The following is a 19,490-nucleotide window of genomic DNA, read 5'->3' as shown; positions in this document are numbered from 1 at the left end:
ATTTACCATAACAGTGGGAGGTGGTTGAGCTTGTGCAAAGTATGAAAAAGAGTCTGGGCATTACACAATGGAATTATTTTATTTCTGAAAACTAAGGAGATATCTCATGATTTTGTTGCAAAAAAAGGATGTGAAGAGTGGACATATGAGATGATGTTTGCAGCTGATATTTTTGAAAAAGTGAATAAGTTGAATGTGACATTGTAGGGAAAGGGGTTGTTTGCTCATGAAATGTGGACACATGTCAAAGCATTTAAAACAAAACTAGGTCCGTTTGCAAGGCAAGTAATGAAAGGCTAATTTTGTCATTTCCCATTACTAGGGAAACAGAAAGTACCCGCAAGTGTTTCAGCTAAGATTAGGGATTATCTGCAAGAGTTTAGAGGCTGAGTTGACTACAAGATTTCACGATTTTAAGAAAATTGAGCCTCAGTTAAATGTTTTATCGTATCCTACCACTGCTGATATTGACACTGCGCCACAGGAACTGCAACTTCAACTAACTGGCTGGTTCAAATGGCTCTGAGCACTATGGGACTTAACTGCTGTTGTCATCAGTCCCCTAGAACTTAGAACTATTTAAACTTAACTAATCTTAGGACATCACACACATCCATGCCCGAGGCAGGATTCGAACGTGCGACCGTAGAGGTCGCACGGTTCCAGACTGTAGCGCTTAGAACCGCTTGGCCACCCCGGCCGGCGAACTGATTGACATGCAGGCAGATCACGCAGTGAAAGAAATGTTTAGTGCTGTTACTTTAGTTGACTTTTATAAATCTTTGTCAGCTGAAAAATTTCCATGTATCAAGAAATTTGCAGGCAAAATGTTCTCCACATTCGGATCGACGTATATCTGTGAACAAAGTTTTCCTTGCTTGAAAATCAACAAGAGCAAAAACCGAAGCTGTTTAACAGATAGTAATTTGTAGGCTGTGCTGAGAATATCAACTTGCAGTCTGACTCCTGATTTCAAATAAATTGTCCAAAAACTCTGATAGGATACATTTGTCCCATTAAACTTGTTTTAAAATTTAATGTACTTGGAGATGATATTAAAGTAGCAAAATTAATGAAATTGTACACAACTATCTTATTTGAGGATGTCAGAAGGAAAGAGGTAGAAGTGACTTTAGTCTTATCAAAATTATAAGAAGTATACTTATACCCCTTTGCTTCTGACTCTTTCATTTATATCTATTGACTTTAATGATACCTTTTACGAAATGTAAAGCTAACTAATCAATGCAATTTAACGCTTTCACTGCTCTGGGCCTATAATGTGGCCCCTGAGTCAAAACAATTGCCCACCCCTGCTGTAGAATATTTATATTGCATCAAAGTTGTGCTATTTTGATGGCGTCAACCAATAGCAGAGTACAGTAAATCGGTGCGTGAATGAGATTCAAAATTCCCTAACCCGAAAGAGAGGTCAGTATATACATGAAAGAAAAAAATACCTCTCATCGTTAAGTTGCCTGATGTCAATGAAACTTCTTTACCACACTGACTTACGTCTATAGTTAGATAGTAGCGTTGCTTACAATGAAGTCTGCAAAACATGTTTGGCAGTAATATAGTCTTGGAACATTTTCCACTCTGTTATGTGAAATTTTGAACTTTGTCGGTAGTTAGTAAGAACACTGTATCAAAATAACATAGTCCAACATCGCGTTAAAAACTGGATAAACTACAACATACGAGTTCAGCGAATTTTTGTTCCACCCCACTTACCATAGTCTCTCTGTCTCTCAGGTATTTCTGACTGCCATTGAAAAGAGAAACGCAAGAAAACCAATTAAAGGTGACTATTTTGAAAATACCGTTTGGTGGTACTTTTACTTGTCAGAACCTGCTATCTTTGATGTTACGAGTATGTCGTTAGCGGCATATATGGACTGAGGAGAGGTAGAGATACTGCAATGAAAGGAGTGATTAAAGCACTGGAAGCTGTGAGGACCGTGTAACCTAATTCATTAGGAAAGCACGTAAGAGTGGATCGCAGAGATACAGGTGTTGTATGTTGTTCACATTATTTGGAATAATGTAGACATTAATTCTAATTGAACTTTTGTCAATTGATCTCATATCACTTTTAATACTAGATATTACCATACCGTGCATTTACCAAATTTTTCATTACCTCTCTGTTCATTGGAAGTAAGCAATGATACCGAAGTGTTTATTTATGGCGTGTTGGGTGATTCATTTTCCAGAAACACCCAGGATTTGTAAATCCTTTCCGTGGCTAATTTTCAGCGCGTAGCTGCTAACGAAGCATAGCTTATACTGTGGCCTATAAACGCTACAAACAGTGGTTTGTCTGTCCTTTATTTGAATTAACTATATAAGTACTATATTACATATAATTAGTACTCGATTTCATAGATATAAAAAGTGCCTATTTTCTATTCGGAGTAACCTTTCAATATTTTTCGTTAAATTCTTGTGCTCCGTTTTTATTATTTATCAGTTTTATTGTTATTGGAGTGTATTTCGAGCACGGCACGTATACCGTAAGTAATTAATGCTTTAAGAGGCAGTAATATTTTTTTTATTAATTTTGGGAACCCAAGGAATCTCTAACACCCCTGCTACAACTTTTGGGACTTCCCAGACAATTCGATCTTTACTTTGCTTCACGCTGAGGGGGAGTTCTTACGGAGTTTGTTACGTGTATAAGTGTTATCTTTCCACAAACATTTTATTCTACATTAGAAACTAATATAAAGCTTGGAAACATCATTGTACCACAGTTCAGAATACTGGTTAAAATTTTATTTGTTCCTGGTTTACTACGTAATTTTCATTTCTCTTGCCAGGTATTCGTTGTCTTAGTGTTATTATTAATTCGTCTACTACAATTATTAGATCGAATTCGTAGGTTACTAGTAGTTCTCGAAGTACCATTATTTGTTTGAGAACAATTACTGAAGTTATATGTATTGTAACTACTATAAGTCAAACTATGCATACTTAGTCCTGAAGGTGTTGTAGACTCCTTATTACACAAAAAAAATGCACTACAGGTTGTTGGTATATATAAACTCTTAATCTTATGTAACAGACGACTTGAAGGAAGTAGATTTGTGGTGTCAGTATACATCATGAATGCAATAGCTCAACTCTCTAAATCCCTTTAATTAGCAGACTGCCGTGGATAGCAGGAACTGAACTCAGGCGAGGGCAGGTTAATCGGTTTAGCAGCTTATTTCTTGGGGCAATGCTGTGGAAACGCTGTGGCGGCTGATGTGAAATATCTCCGTTGTGAGTGTGGGTACCCCAACTCGCTTTCCATTTCTGAAATAGAGTGTTTATGTCGGAAAAGTAACTGTCCGAGACCGTTCACCTACATCTGTATCTATAATCCGCAAACATAATTCTCGATGGAGCTTCGTATAACATCTGATATCTGGCTTTCTCTTCGTGCCCAATTCGCGAGGCTTATGTTGGGACAAAGTAAGTTGTTGAAGGACCCTGTTTGGAACGAACGAAGTAGAATATTCAGCGGCAAACCTTTCTATGATGTACTGAGTCTCTTGTTCCAGGGTCCGTCACTGGAAATTGTTGAGCATCTCGGTAACTCTCTCGCAACGAGGGAACAATCCCATATCGATATGGTTTTTATCTTATTTATTCGTTTTCTTTTTCATTTTACACGTCTGGTTCAGTAGGACAGGACTGAGGAGCAGATCTACAAGGTCATGAAACGTGTCAGTACATGAAATTACAACATAAAAATAATAACATATAAAATGTTTATGAATCCAAAAAAGACTAGTCATAAGTTTCAGTAAACGCAATCAACATACGAATCAGCATAGTTTTTCAAGGAACCCCTCGACAGAATAGAAGGAGCGACCCATGAGGAAAATCTTCAGTTTCGAATTTAAAGCGAGTGGATTAGTGCTAAGATGTTTGAATTCTTGTGATAGTTTACAGAAAATGGACGCAGCAGTATGGAGCACACCTTCATGTAGAAGAGACACAGAAGTGCGATCCAGATGCAGATTGGATTTCTGCCTAGTATTAACTGGGTGAAAGCTGCTTATTCTTGGGAATAAGCTGACTTGTTAACAATAAATACCATAAAGAATAAATATATTGAGGGACTAATGTCAGAAGACCCAGATTAACGAACAGGGGTCGCCAAGAGGTTCACGAACTTACATCACTTATAGCCCAAATTGCGCATTTATGAGCCAAAAATAACATTTGAGAAATGAAGACCTAACCCAAAATAAAATACTAAGCGACATAAGCGAATGAAAATAAGCAAAGTAGACTATTTTTCATGTCAAACGATCACTTACTTCAGATACATTTCGAATAGTAAAAATGGCAGCGTTACGTCTTTGAACAAGATACCGAACAATGGCTTTTCACAACAGTTTACAATCTGAACACCTTGAAATTTGAGCTGTTGAGATTGACTAATCGTTTGCCCATTCTGTGAAATTAAAACGTCGGTTTTTGTTGTATTGTCTGTTAGAAAATATAAAAACTGAGTCTTTCTGCGTTTTAGCGTTAGTTTACTGCCTATAAGCCATGAACGTATGTCATCAAATGCGCTTTTTGAAACAGAGACAATATTGCACACAACATCCTTTACTCCCAAGCTAGCGCCATCAGTAAACAGAAATATTTTAGTACCACCTGTAATACTAGAGGACACATCAGTTATTTAAATAAGGAACAGTTGTCGACCCTGCACTGATCCCTGGGACTTCCGCCATTTGACTGTGCCCCACTCAGATCCCACATCACAGCCATTCTCAACATTGTGAATAATGACCTTTTGCTGTCTGTTGTTAAAGTAAGTGGTGAACCAATGGTGAGCTGCTCCACGAATTCCATAATTATCGAACTTCTGCAGTAGCTTTTTCTGATCAATACAATCGAACGCCTTAGCTAAATAAAAAAAAACGCGTAGCGGCGGAACTTTTTGTTTAATCCGTCCAGTGCCTCACAGAGAAAAGAGAATACCTCATTTTCATTTGTTTAACCACTTCTAAACCCGAACTGTACACTTGATAGCAAATTATGTTATAAAAAATAATCAATTATCATTACATAAACAGCCATTCCAATAACTTTAGCAAATACTGATGGCATAGAAATAGATCGAAAACTGACTACATTATACTTTTCTCCCTTTTTATAAAGCGGCTTTACTACTGAGTATTTTAATCTTTCATAAAATGACCATTCTTAAAGGAAAAAGTACAAAAAATGCTATCTACAGGGGTAACAAGTGCAGCACAATACTTTAATATTGTGCTAGGAACTCCATCATACCCACGAGAGTCCTTGGTGTTCAGTGACTTAATTGCTGACTTAATATCTCCCTAGTCAGCATCACAGAGGATTATTTCAGACACCAATCTCAGAAAGGCATTTTCAAAGAGATTTATATCTTTCCCTCTAGTAATTAAGTTTTTATTTAACTCACCAGTAATGTTTATAAGATGATAGTAAAAGAACTACTTTTACGACTAACTGACTGTATGTCGTCGATCTTGTACTGCTGACCAGACACTTCGTTCACAACAGACCATCTGACCATACTGTTTTAATTTAATTTTGTTTATTACCTATTCTATTTGCGCACCACATACTCTTTCCCTTCCTAATAACATTTTTAAACAGCTTACGATTCTGTTGTAATGGGCTGCTGTAGTTTGGTTGTTCCCACTTCTAACATTAGGATATAATTCCTACTTTGTTCTACATGAAATCCGTATCACACTAGTCAGGTATACAGACTGCCTTTTACTGCTAGTGCCTGTTTAAGGCTTTCTAATGGAAAGCAACTCCAAAAGAGCATGAGAAAAGTTTTAAGGAAAGCATTGTATTTGTCATCTGTGTTATCAGCACTATAAATATTCTGCCACTCTTGTACCTTAACGAGGTTGAAGAAACACTCTATTGCCGATGGATTAGCTATTCTACACAGCTTGTAATTATGTATAGCATTTTTTTGAGTACAAAATCGTTTTAGAGTTAAAATTTTGGCGTCATGGTCTGATAGTTCATTCGCCCTTTTATTAAGAGAATGCATATTTAGTAGTGAAGATTGAATAAAAATATTGTGTATGACTGTACCACTGTTTCCCTGCATCCTAGATGGAAAAAACACAGACTGCTTAAGTTCATATGAATTTAGGAGATCTACCAACATCCTTTTTCTTCCACAATCATATACAAAATTAATAGTGATCCACTACACATAACTTATTTTTCGTACTGTCTATAAAGTGAACCTAGAACCCTCAGTAGGTTGAGCAGAAATGGTCTGAAGTCAGAGTTAGCGAACCTATATATAACAACTATTAGTGGTTTAGTTTCACTAAATTCAACTACCTCTGCACAACATTCAAATACCTGTTTAGTGCAGACTCAAAGGGAATACTGCTTTTTGTTTGCACAGCCACTCCCCACTCAGGATGGAACTTCTTGAATAAACAGCCAGCTAATCTGTACCCTGATAAATGATTATTTAAGTGGTGGTCCGATATGCCAGTTATGTCAGAGTCAACAACAATAAGCAGTTCACTAATTTTATCTCTACAACCTTTCATATTTTAATGAAATAAGCTAATTCCTTCTCTACTTGGGTACTTGACCTTCTCTAAGGCTGAGTCCTGTGTTAGCGCGACTTCCTTTAAGCAGGTTTACCTATCAGCTGATTTCAGTCTAAAAAAGGTGCATTTCTGACACCAACAACTAAGGGGATTTTTCATGAGTGATTTCACTACCACCAACTACATTGTCACGTATAAACTCTGCCAGCGTCGCCTTCACATACCTACTGAGGTGCTAGCCATGCCTTGTGAAACCCGATCTAGTGAGACTCAGCTGGCTCCACTGCAATGCGAGGCATGCCCTCCGCCATCTTTGCCTTCTGAGGACCCATGTTAACATGCCTAAGAGCAGCATTTAGATGAGACCGATCATGACGATAAAACATTTGCACGAAGTGCGTATTAGTGCCACTGGTTGGAGTAGCTATCTTCACCAGGTCACCACCTCCATCATATTCCCCGACCCTGTGAAGACTATTCCCTGCTCCACCCACAATCACTTCCTGATCCTCCTTCGTAAAACTCCTACATAATTCAACTATGCTGTCAGCCACCTGCACCAACCCAACAGTAGGCTTCACAATGCTGGTGACTTGTTACTGATTCCCAAACTCTTGCTACAACTGCTGACCCTCACCTATACCACGCGAACTTCCTTACAGCAAAACATTTTTTCTTTCTGTCAGAATTTGCAACTGACTTAAATTTCCCTACTCCTTAGGACTGCTCCATGTTTACTACATTTACAGCTACAAGACGCTCCTCTCCACTTAATTCTGACAGCTAATACGCAAAATACAACAGTCTCAATATCTCCTCCTCCTAGCTGCCTTCTTACCGACAACCTGTTCCTATTCCACTGCACTCTTTACTCTCCTAAGCGCATCTAGTTCCTCCTTAACATCTTGTAACTGCACTTGAAAGCCATAGATCTTCCGCTCCTGCTCCTCTATCAACTTATTTCTGCTACAAATTCAGCATATCTAAGAGGGGATCTCGCTAGAATGCCCACTGGCTTCCCCACTGCATTCCTCCCCAATGAAAATACTTGGAACAAATGCCATACCCTAACCCACCACCCACAAACCAGTGACAAAGCCCACACTTCCCACTCATGATAATATATTAATAGTTACTGAAAAACCTAAACGTCTGTGATAATGAAATTCAGTTACAACAAAGGAACTATTTAAAGAGTAGTGCTCCCCAAATTCTCTCTCTACTAAGAAAGCAACAACTTTTATTAGTACTACTAAGCCGCAACTAATTCCAATAACACCAAAACTTACAAAATAGATTAGCTAAAACCAAAAACTGAAGCGGTCATTGGAACAGTCAAGGAAATTAAAACCGTTAATGAATATTTTACGGAAATATTTCACTAGAACAATAAGAAATGACATCTTAAAACTGCTGCACGAAATTTACTAAACGGCTTTATTGCAAAAGCAGCTCTAACAAACACAGACGGTGAAAGTTTAAGAAAGTTTATTAAACCGTTATATCGTCAGAAACAGCACGAGACACCGCTGAAAACTACTGAAGTTATTAATTGTAAAACAGGGGGCAAACATCTTTGTCACTGCTTAGCTGTAGAACCGCTGCAGCTACAACCACAAGTCACGAAATGTAAACACACTGCTGAAGCCCGAGACTTGGATGAACGACTTAAGCACACACAGTAATAACAGGCCATTCGAATCAATAACTCAGAAAGAGAAACTGAAGTGAATAAAAACCCAGTAATAAGTTAAGTCTACAGCAAATATTAACAGAAATAAAATTTTTAATAAGTATCGGAGATCCAAAATTTTGTACAATATTAGCGAGCAATTTGAAAGACAGTCCAGCACACCTGACGTCTCACCAAAGATATGTCGACGAACGATCATCTCCTTCTCTTTTAGTAATCCGCCTCAATACAGGTACAAGTCCGATGAAAAATGCTCAAAATTTTGTCGAGCGAGTGTTTTGTAAGGCACTTCTTTCGGAGATAGATTACATTTCCTTAAGACACGGGAGGGATTCAGGCATCAAAAGTCAATCCCGCTCTACCAAGGCCTTCTGAATGAGGGCTGAGAAGGAAACAGACGTTCAGGGCACTCTATCAGCGACGAACAACAGCGTGTCGATGCAGAGTGCAATGGAAACCACGTATTAAAGACATATATTGTCCATCCACAGCTTTTGCAATGGAAAAAACGTCTTGATCTCCCCATTGATAAAATATTCCGTATAAGTGCACCATTCGTATATCTTGGAGGGGATTACCAAAGGGGAGATGACCGTAAGAAAATATGGAATAGCTACCGAAGGATACAAATTTCTGCTAGCTAATAATAAACTGAACGTAGATCTGGAGTAAATAATGTTAAAAAGTACTGGAGGAGTGCGTATACTATATACTTCCGAAATGGATGTGGCTGACGACAGAAAGTGTAAGTTACAGATGTTAGACAACCAGATTATCCAAGCAGCAACTGCCGGAATGTGTTTCGCTGTGTTCACCGGAATGGGGTATACTAATGTGATTTAGTCGAGCGTAGGTAAAGATAAGTGTTAATGAAATGGGCCATTTTAATCTCTCAAAATGCCTCAGCATTCGAAAGTCTGCATTTTATTCATCCAGGTCTTTTTTAACATAATCTGGCCTTTGGCTGAGATATATAAACAGAGTTTCTTACGCAGCGTGACATTTGGAAGACAGCACAATAGATGTTTTACTTCTTAACAACCCACATGTAGCAGGGTTGATTTTCGCCTTCTGATGGTGGACAGCTACCATATTCATATTCTTGTGCGAGTTGTTACGTGAGACGAAGATCTGCTTGGCCAAAAAGATAACACTGATGTCTTCTACATGTGCTTGAACTTCATATTTATGTCTGAGTAATGTGCGGCCCTGGTTGCTGGAATGGGTGCATCGCGGTCATGGGTCAATGGCTAGCCGCACAGCATGCTTATCTCAGATCCCGGTGGAAAGTGACGTAAGATATGTGGGACTGATAGAGCCTTATTCTGATTCTGGCGTGCAAGATGCATCCCATTATAGTCTGAACGAAGTTGGGCCCGAAGGCGTGAGTCAGTAGCCCCTGCCTAAGGAAGGAATACACGATGCGTTTGTAGGCATTTTAATGCATGAAAACGCGAACAGCATGGAACTGGTAGCACGCCACGTCATTGACACAACATGTCTATATAATCAAGATTTTCTCGCATAGATCTACCACACTAGTAGTTTGTTACAGGGGTGACCGTCCGCATTCGTGCTTGGGAGCCCGCATATAAAACTGAAGTCAGAATAAAGCTACGTGATGGGTCAATAATGTTGTGACATTGTCGATTCGGCTTGCTTACCTTTAAGGTCAGTGATTACGTAGGTGGATATCTTCGGTAGTAGAATACCATTTCAAACTACGCTAGAGACCTGCCGAAGTAGTGGTGTCAGCAAGTGCCAAAACCTCTCATAAAGGCCCGGACCGATACTGTTCACTCCAGGAGCCTTATTTAATTGGAGACCAGTATAATATTTGCGTTAGTTCTTCGCTATCATGATGTTGAGAAAGTTTGGTCTTTGAGTCCTTCATCTTCTGGATATGTTCAGTGGTTCGAGCGAGCAATGTAGGTACTTGGATGGCTGGGGCAACTGCGCTGGCGTAGAGTTCTTAATTACGCTGGGTTATTAAATTTTTAGTGGACTTTTGTGCATTATGATCTTGGACCTGTGGATCCATGAAGGCGGGGAGAGCTGTTTTTATTTTCCATGTGGATATGGTTTTATTTAACTCTGACGCTGTATACCAGAACATAATTGCACCTACTTTTGTAGCTGTGCTAATAATTTGGTGAGACTTAGCCATGTATTACATGGTACGAGATAGGATCAATTAGATGGTAGAATTATCACATGATATTATGATTGTTGTAAAACAATGATCTTCAGTTCATCGTTGCTTCTGACCTTTTGTCCAAGTATAATGCTTTAAGAACTGAGTGGTTTTCGTCTTAGCACAACCACAACTGACTCACTTCTCAATTTCGCTTCTGTGCCTAGGACGGAGAGAAACGAATTTGTCCCCAAATGCTACTTTCTCGGCGGGGCTGCTTGTGTTTTGTAGCTATAAGCTGCCGGATGTGTAAATAAGTTGATGCTTGTGGCATTACAAAGTGACAGGCAATGTGGAGCGACAAATTAAAACATGTGATCAAAAGTATCCAGGCACCACAAAAAGCATTAGTTTTTCATATTAGGTGCATTGTGCTGCCACGTACTGCCAGGTACTCCATATCAGTGACCTCAGTAGTCATTACAAATTGTGAGAGAGCTCAATGGGGCGTTCCGTGGAACTCACGGACGTCGAACGTGGTCAGGTGACTGGGTATCACATCTTTCATACGTCTGTATGCGAGATTTCCACACTCCTAAACATCCCTAGGTCCACTGTTTACGATGTGATAGTGAAGTGGAAATGTGAAGGGTGCGTACAGCACAAAAGCGTTCAGGCTGATCTCGTATGTTGACTGACAAAGACCGCCGACAGTTGAAGAGGACCGTGACGTGTAATAGGCAGACATGTATCCAAACCATCACACAAGAATTCCAAACTGCATCAGGATCCACTGCAAGTACTATACAAGTTAGGCGGGAGGTGAGAAAACTTTGATTTCATGGTCGAGCCGTTGCTCATAAGCCACACATCACGCCGGTAAATACCATACGACGCCTCGCTCGGCCTACGGAGCGTAAACATTGGACTGTTGAAAAGTGAGAAAACGTTGGATGGAGTGACGAGTCACGGTTTACAATGTGACAAACTGATTCCAAGGGATGGGTACGGCGACTGCCCGGTGAACGACATCTGCCAGCGTGTGTAGTGCCAAAGTAAAATTCGGAGGCGGTGGTTTTATGGTGTGGTCGTGCTTTCCACGGATGGGTCTTCCAACGCTTGTGGTTTTGCATGGGACAACCACAGCACTGGCCTACACTGATGTTTAAAGTACCTTCTTGCTCCAAACTGTTGAAGAGCGATTCGGGGATGGCGATTGCGTCTTTCAACACAATCGAGCATCGGTCTATACTGCATGGCCTGTGGCAGAGCGGCTACACAACAGTAACATCCCTCTAATGGACTTGCCTGCACAGAATCCTGACTTGACTCCTATAGAACACCTTTGGGATGTTTTGGAAAGCTGACTTCGCGCCAGGCCTCACCGACCGACGTCGATACCTCTCCTCAGTGCAGCATTCCGTCAAGTATGGGCTGCCATTTCCCAATAAACATTCCAGCACCTGAGTGAACGAATGTCGAACAGAGTGGAAGCTGTAATCAAGGCTAACGGTGGGCCAATACCATATTGAATTATAGCATTACCGATGAAGGGCGCCACGAACTTGTAAGTCATTTTCGTACAGATTTCCGGATACTTTTCTTCACATAGTGTGAATGTGTGTATGCTGTAGTTCACAGTGTGCTATACCCGCCACCATTTGCATCTGAGCGTATGTTCTATCAAGATTGCTAACCCCTGTAACTGTGACGCAAATAAAAGCTGAGTTTAAGAGTTTCCATTGGCACCACACATCCACCAACAGCACTTCGGCCATAATTCCTTCCAGTTCGGCACAAAAGCTAAAATTAGGACTCGTCCAGTTAAAATCACTCACTACAATCGTATGCGCACCGAAATTTGTAACAAGCTGCGTTTGATGCACCTTAAGGAATATTTTTCTCTCGCCTCTAGCTCCTGACCATGACGGGACATAAAATAATATTTGTTCAAAGAGTAGGCATTTGTTGCCTCTACCATATGGGAGACAAGTTGGAAGTGCGCAGGATATTCCTTGCCTTGACATGAGTCCAATCCGGTGGCGTTTGCAGCGTCAGGAGAGCATACTTCCTGTAAACATGTGACATCGACTTCTGTTTCCCGTAAATGGTTCCACAACTGAAGGGCTTTTGGCAAGAACATGGTACCCAGAAGGAAATCAAGATCCATGATAACTCAGCTTTCTTCGTCGTGAAATGTACCTTACATATTGTAAGCTGGAAAATTGAGAGTAACGACAGTTAAATATAGAGAAGCATTTTATTAAATTAGAATAATGTCTTTAACATTTTCTAACTATTTTGTGTGGCTTATCATGTTTTCCATGCGAAAATTCATCTGAAATGTCGGTTACCATGTTTTTTAATATTAATAATTATGTTATTTCAGTGTAAAGGCTCATTTATATATATTATTTAATTCTGGAGAAAAATGTATTCTGTCACACTGAGTAACACATAACTGTCTTACCTTCTTAATATGAAAAGTTGTTTGTAATAATGTGGACCCATTTGATCATTATTGCATAAACATCAACTGAGGATAAAATTATCTCTACAAACGGAGACACGTATAAAAGTAATCTTAATAACAGGGATATTACTGTAAGTTTAACGTCACGTAATTCTTAAGGAATGAGTGTTAAGTAATATCTGTAGAAAATATTACACCATAACACAAAATTAATGAATTTCACAATATCTTAATAATGGTGTAAAAGATAAACTTAATATTTAAGTGTGTATGTATTTTTCTCTTCTAAGAAATTATTGATATGACAAGAACCTTAATTAATACTAATAAACAAATTCAGTCTCTAAATATTTCATAAATTTGGGTTCTGTAACATATCCTGGCATTTTTTTCACACCCATTTACTTTGAGAAATAAGACAGATATAGTGAACATTGATACTGCAATATATATGAATTGACTCTATTTATGTTTCTTTAGTTATTATTGAAGGACAGTTCTCTTCACCTAACTCTCCTTCTGGTCTGTGACCTATCTTCATTTTATTGTAATATTGTTATAAGGAGATGTTTGGAATCTTATCTTCCAGGGATAAAATGTCTGTCATTTTTAACGGATCTAAATTTTCTTTGATCATTGTACGACTTTTTCTAGTGTTCCACCTTGACCCCTTGGACATAGATTTATAGTTTCATCCATCACATTATATTGGTACTTTATGTTAAACTTCACTGGATCATCCATGAAAAGGCAACTGCATATTTCAATTGAGTAGGTTCCTTTTGTTCAGCCTTTCTCCAGATCTACGAAATACATCTGCATCATTCTTGTTACTATCAACTTCTTTCCTTGAGAAGATTATTCTATAATTTCTGCCCAGTGTTGTGAAATGTACGGAAGCTGTGCATTTCTTCTTACATAGTATTCTACATGGCAAAAATCTTGGTCTGAAGGAAGCATTGTATTTCCTGAAATGGGGAAATTTAGCTACTTGATACATGATAATAAAGCTACTATAAACAGATTCTTCTTGTAGACATCACAGTTATCACTTATCCAAACAATTTTCTTTCCTCTCACATTAACTTTCACGACATGCTTCTTTAAAAGCAGTTCGTTCATCCCAAATACAGAAGTAACCTAGCCCAGACTAGCAATCATGTGCCCAAAAATTTTAGCACCACGATTTCCTGGAATAAAACACCATACCAGTACTCAGTTTATGAGGAGGTAGTGCTTGATGAAGGTCGGGTGTGAACGTATAAGTATATTCTTCAGCTTTGGCTATATCTAGATTTTCTTTAATTTTTGTAAATCGAGCTTGTGCCCTCCTACAGTGCGATTCTTGCTAAACTTCTAACTCATTCGGTTCCTTAGTGTCACTTTTTAATTTGCAGTCTTTAATTATCCGGGAAAGTGTGTCACCTGTTTTTCACATGTCTCCCTTTGGTTGCTTCAAATATGTATTCAGTGTTCTGAAGATTTTTCTGTACTGGTCGTACGAAAATGGCTCTACTCCATTTTCTTTTGCAGACATGAGTGACATAATCATCATAAATACTTCTAATTGATTGTTCAACCCCAATATAAACCATGGGGTTATCTATCCAGGTGAAATGACTTCCGTATTTCGGAATCTTGTTAATATTACATACTTTCTCTGATCGTCACTAAAAGCATTATTCCTAGTTTTAAAAGGGCCTGTCTGGTTCAAAGGAGGGGTGTCCCGACCTAGAGCTGGTTTCTTAACAATAATGTCAACCCTTCCCCTTGATGTTTGAAGTCCCTGTAAGTTTACAAATGCTACTTTACAAAATATCACTTCCACAGAATCCTTCAAAACCGTATGTACCACACTAATAAATAATCTACTTCTGTCGCCCTTCTCAGTATATCTACGTTTAACTGGAACGCCTTTGAATCACCCACACGAATTCTGAAGATCACGGTTTTTCATGCCACAGTATTCTGAAAATAATTTTCCCCCTTTAAGTTCTTCTGTAATCTTGAAAAAACACTGTTTCTTGCGCTCAGACTCATGACCAATTTCTCGTTTTCCTCCAATTATTCCTTTGTTAACCGTTGTATGCTCAAGGCCACTACACTCTTATACTTCTTTCCCTTCCTATGGTTAATTTCAAATTTTTTTACAGGAATATTTTCATTACCACCCTCTGTGTTCTGTTACTGCATCTCAAATGGTTCTGTAATGATTAGTGTACTTTTAAGATTCATCTGTGTTTTCCTTCATTTTCCAATGAACTGTGATTGGCGCACTACCTTCGGAATTGTAGCCCTCCTCAAGTGTTCATTTCACAAGTGCAAAACATGGTAAGTCAAAGAAATACGCTTAGAAGATTACAGAAAGTAATTCAACGGTTTATAATGCATAAGAGGTAGTTTAATAGTGTTTTAAATTACACTTTTTAATATTAGAATTCACCAAAGCACGTGTCTAGTTTTCTAAGATCAAAACATGTTAACCACCATATCCTAAATGTGTACTGAGCCAAGTACTTACATTGCTGGTATTATGGTTCAAATGGCTCTGACCACTATAGGGCATCAAAGCTGAGGTCATCAGTCCCCTAGAACGTTGAACTACTTAAACCTAACAAACCTATGGACATCACACACATCCATGCCCAAGGTAGGATTCGAACCTGTGACCGTAGTGGTCGCGCGGTTCCAGACTGTAGCGCCTAGAACTGCTCGGCCACTCCCGCTAGCTGGTATTATGATCTTCTTCGCTTTCTTCATCACTAAACGGATTATACTGAGATCCAGATTCCTCAAAAAATATAACACTATCATTTAGAACTTTAAACTTCAATTGCATTCTCGGTTCCCTTTGCTTATTAGAGAAACAGCTCCCACTCGAGCCTGCCATTGCGTCTTTCCAAGCTTTTGCTCCCAGCCCTTCAAATCAAGCATCTTGGTCGCAGAATATATGCTGTTTATATCTGTTGTATCTAAGGGATATGTATGTGCACTCATGATTGTCACCTAAAGAGACATGTGTTCATACCAGAGGATTTTTGGACCATAGCGCAAGTCCGAGAGTGGAGTTTTATTTTTCGGGTATGGTTCACGTAGTGTGCTTGTTCACAGCTGCATTCGCTTTTGTACCATTTTTAACTGACATCGAAAGATCTCAAGTCAACGTTTTATTTTATTTCCTAATTCTCGTTTCTTTCGTGTCCTATTCTTTGGAAGAAAACTCTTGTCATGATGTCTGTGCTCGTGGAGATCGCTACTGTCTCTGCTGTGTTTCCGGTTGAGAGAAAGATGTACGATTATACAGATTGTCCGATGATTTCATGTATTGATGCGAGAGGACCATTTATAGTTTCAGTACTTATTGTGGATTCCTGTTCGTGAGTCTATGAGAACCATGTCTACGTCGCGAAAGTCAGTATCTTCCGTCCTTTGCCGAAAACTCGCCGGCTGTGATTGAGGTTGCAAATGGAATGAAGGTTTTTGTATCAGTGGCGCGTTCACCTGTACACTAAGTGGTTCGACAGTGGGTGTGACTGATAGTTTTAAACATCCTTCACGGTTGCAAATGGAAAGAAGGATCCTGTATCAGTGGCGCTTTCAGCTGTACACAAAGTGGTTCGACAGTGAGTGAGACTGTTAGTTTTAAACATCCTTCTCAGTTGCAAATGGAACTAAGGATCCTGTATCAGTGACGCTTTCGGCTGTGCACTAAGTGGTTCGACAGTGAGTGTGACTGTTAGTTTTGAACATCCTTCACTTCACTTGCCCCTCCTTGATATTCGTCTTTGGGCTATTGATCTAGTATGTTGCTAGACAGGGTCACTAGGCTGACTGAATTATTAGTCACAGCAGCACAAGCTGTTTCCGTTACCATGTTGCGATTGCCCTTCACGCTCCGATTTGATGGCAGTTGCTGCAGCCTACGAACACAAGTTGGGTGTAAGTGACCAACTTGCCCATATACAGCGAAGGATTCCGTTGACTTTCATTTGTGACCACGGCATGAAATCCTTTCATATTAACTATAGAGACCTAGAGGAAAATGTTACGTTGCTTGTAAATCACCGAAAATTGCATTACACCCAGTTCATGCAAAGGAAGTCATATTTCTAGGTTATGCGCTAATTGACTGGAAGTATTACATCTCTAATGATATGCTGCGTACCAAATTAGGTAAAAAAATTTAGTTCTTTATACTCTACTGCTATGGTACATTGTACGAGGCTGTACTAATCTAGAGTTAGTGAAAGACGACACATGTGTCTCTTAATTAGAGCGGAGCACTCGAACAGCATAAAAAGCACTGAAGTGGGTGTTCATCGTCTATCTCATTTGTTTGATGTCGAGAACCATGCAAAAAAATTTCAGTACCAACAGAATGTTCCATTTCCAATGGAATTTTATCCATAGTAACGCTTCGTAATCGCAATCCAGCTGCTGATATTGATGTCTTGATAATGTTGCCCGGGAGAGTCACAAAATCTGCCTCTCTTGTAGTTTTGCCCATGAGTCTTTTATATCATAGTTCCGAGTTTAACAAAAACTGCACTATTATTTAAGCAAAACCGAAACCGATGAATATATCCTGCTGGTAAATCTATCCTCACAATATGCGAATCGTGACTCTCGATTGTTCGTGGTTTGATGCAACCATGTAGGAAGGTACATCTGACAGTATTCTTCCTTAATGCTTCCATGTTTACTGTTTACTCAATATGCGTTTACTTACAGTTGCTGCCTTCGAACGACGTAGTCTCAGTACTCTTCTGCGATTTGTCTGTCTCACCCCACCGCCGCTTGGCCGCCTGGACGTGAGCTCGTGACCTTCTCGCACAACGTCCGCCGGAGGCAGGCTCCGGCATCCATGTGTGTTAGCCGCAGAAGACTCTGACTGCCTCTCGAATATGTCAGCGAAACAATGTTCATATTTTGCGCATATACACCTGCCCTCTGTGTCATTTGTCTTGTCTGGAGCAGTAGAAAACATTATCTGGCGTCATTGTGGAAGATACTTTTAATTTTGTCACTCAGTTCTGATGCGATATCAAGGTAACACATACTATTTTCAAAGAATTTTGTTTACCGATGAAGCTACCTTCACATATTATGGACAGGAGAATGTACGAAGAACAGATTCTCGGGCCACTGAGGTCCAGCTCTGTCCATGCTGAACGTCAGTCGCAGTGCAGTGTGAACGCTCCGTGGGGTAATAAGACTACGTGATTGGTTATGTTTGAACCGCATAAATCTTGACGGATGAATGATACACACAGTTACTTACCGAAGTGCACTGATGGAGGAAGCACAATTGAGAGCGTATGCGGTACCAGCATGACGAGTTCCCGAATCGCAACTGACTTGAGGACAGGAAAGCGTTGCAGCAATATGCCCTAGTACCTGTAGAGAAAGTGAGGGCAAACGGCTTACCCTAGGCGTTCGCCTCGTTAGCTGCGCGGTCAGCGCGACTGATTGGCTACCGAAGGGGCCTGGGTGCGATTCCGGTTGGGTCGAAACCTGTCACCGCTCAGAGACTGACTGCTGTTTTGTCCGTGCCTTCGTTCATCGTAACTGATATTCCACTGTTGAGCTGGCTCAGTGGGTAGTTCCAGACAGCCAATGATTTAAAAATCAAGATAGTGTTGGCTTACACGCCCGCCTGATTTGAAGCTAGTGAAATTTTTCCGTTGGGTAAACTTAATACCTTAATAAGTTTAGACGACGCAGGAAGATTGAACCATCCCAGTGTTGCAGCGTGTTGCATTGACGTCGCAAGGGTTTCTTTGGTCTGTCAAGACGTTGTTGCAGGACTGCAAATGAGAGTTTCCAACATTCATCAACATAAAGGAATTTTTTCATGACATTCCCTTTTTGTAGTTTGCCTTTTGCAGCTTTTACTGTTGTTGTTTTTCAATGTAATTGTTCATCTTCTTATTAGACTTACTATGTAACAATTTTTAACCTCGATTGCCTGTTTCCAAATCTGTTCAATTTTCTACATGGAATTAAGATTGAATAAAAAATACACTCTTATGGTTCTATTGACTGTCGCTTATTTCAAACTAGTTTTCATCTTATTAGGCCAACTTCAATAACCAATTGACTAGCGTCCAAAAGGGACTGTGGTCCTTAGGTATCCAAGCATTAGATGCACAAATACAATCACTAGCATAGATTGATCTCCATCAAATTTGTTTTTTAAAGTTGAAAATATACATTACACATTGTACAACGTTAACCACAATAAATAATGAAACTGCGCAATATTACTGATTAAATCATTACAATGCTAAATTTTCTGATGTCTTGACATTGGCTTAAAAATTATTAAAGTAAGTGCTCTTCATTTATGTTGTACAACAAACGTGCCCTTTATTACAGTATTACGCACAACCATTAAAATACAGAATCTTACAGCATTACAGGTTATATGGTGAATGGTGCAAGAAAGATATTTTACTCTTTAAATAACATTTTAATGTAGTCAGCAATATGAAAAACGGTACATGGTTACAATTAACAATATTAAACTGTTACAAGTTATATGGCTGAAATTTGTTGGGTGAGCAAGGTAAGGGACAGGAAATTCCATTGTGTTTTAATTTTGTG

The sequence above is a fragment of the Schistocerca piceifrons genome, chromosome 3 (genome assembly GCF_021461385.2).
Source record: "Schistocerca piceifrons isolate TAMUIC-IGC-003096 chromosome 3, iqSchPice1.1, whole genome shotgun sequence".
In the NCBI taxonomy this organism is placed as follows: Eukaryota; Metazoa; Arthropoda; class Insecta; order Orthoptera; family Acrididae; genus Schistocerca; species Schistocerca piceifrons.
Note: the sequence above shows the minus strand (reverse complement) of the source record.